The sequence below is a fragment of the Pteropus medius genome, unplaced genomic scaffold (assembly GCF_902729225.1).
Source record: "Pteropus medius unplaced genomic scaffold, Ma_sr-lr_union100, whole genome shotgun sequence".
NCBI classification, from domain to species: Eukaryota; Metazoa; Chordata; class Mammalia; order Chiroptera; family Pteropodidae; genus Pteropus; species Pteropus medius.
This window is the reverse complement of record NW_024354911.1, coordinates 5336004-5336970: the sequence shown is the minus strand read 5'-3', so window position 1 is coordinate 5336970 and position 967 is coordinate 5336004. Positions and strand designations below refer to the sequence as shown.

The 967-nt window shown below is 51.4% G+C and overlaps 1 pseudogene; it reads right to left on the bottom strand.

Annotated features, from left to right (window-relative positions):
* Positions 1 to 463: 463 nt before the first annotated feature.
* On the bottom strand, positions 464 to 583 carry LOC120598028 (uncharacterized; annotated as a pseudogene).
* Between the last annotated feature and the right edge of the window lie 384 nt (positions 584 to 967).

Genomic DNA, 967 nt, shown 5'->3' with positions numbered 1-967 from the left:
CCTCCCCGGACCTCCAGGGAGTTTGAAGGAAGTTGCTGACCTGTCCCCTGGGGGAATAATTGCATTAGTGGTAAGGTGGCCTGTGGCAGCTTCGTCAGCAGATTCAAGGCTTTGGGCCGAGTAATCCTTTGGCGTCTGCTCCAGCAGCTGGTGGTCACAGATCGGGAGACACCCCCTTGCCCTAGTCCTAGCCGAGCTGTCATCCTTTCTCGCTGCACAGTCAGGGCTCTGGCTGGGCCTGACCTACCAAGGAACTCAGGGTTGCGAGGAGAGAGGAGCTCAGCTGGGACCGAAATGATGTGAGGGGTCAAAACTGAGTAAGAACCAGCAGGTCAAACACTGCAGGTATTTTTTTATGTCCACGAATTTTTTTTTTTTTTTTTTTAGGCGAGGCAACCCTTGGTTGACCTCACAGATTGCAAGGACTTTGTCAGCTTACAATCTCTTATTTTTTTATTTTTAAAGCTTGCAGCACCTGGTCTTCCTAGGTGGTCTCCCATCCAAGTACTAACCAGGCCCGACTCTGCTTAGCTTCTGAGATCAGACAGGATCAGGCTTAGTTCAGGGTGGCATGGCTGTAGCCATGGATTCCTTTTTTGCCATTCTAAGTAATACATACCCACTGTAGAATGTCAAGAAAATACAGACAAGTTAAAAACGGACTTGTCCATTAAGTGCCTTGTGATCCTCATGCCCAACCCACCAGAAACTCTGATCCTGGTCCCTGGAATCTTCCATCTGGACTGAGGAGAGAAAGTTGACTTGGAGTGAGGTTCAGCATCTAGGACAAGCTCTGGCCCTGGAGGCGCCTCTAGAGGGAGAGCAGGTGGACTGAGGAGTCAGGGCGGGTGGCCAGGAGGAGGTGAGCCCTCAACAAGCCTGGAAGGATGGGAGGGGACTAGGCAAATAGAGCAGGAGGGGCACTTTTCCAGGTCAACAAGCCCCTCCTCCACTTTTCCTAGAGGAC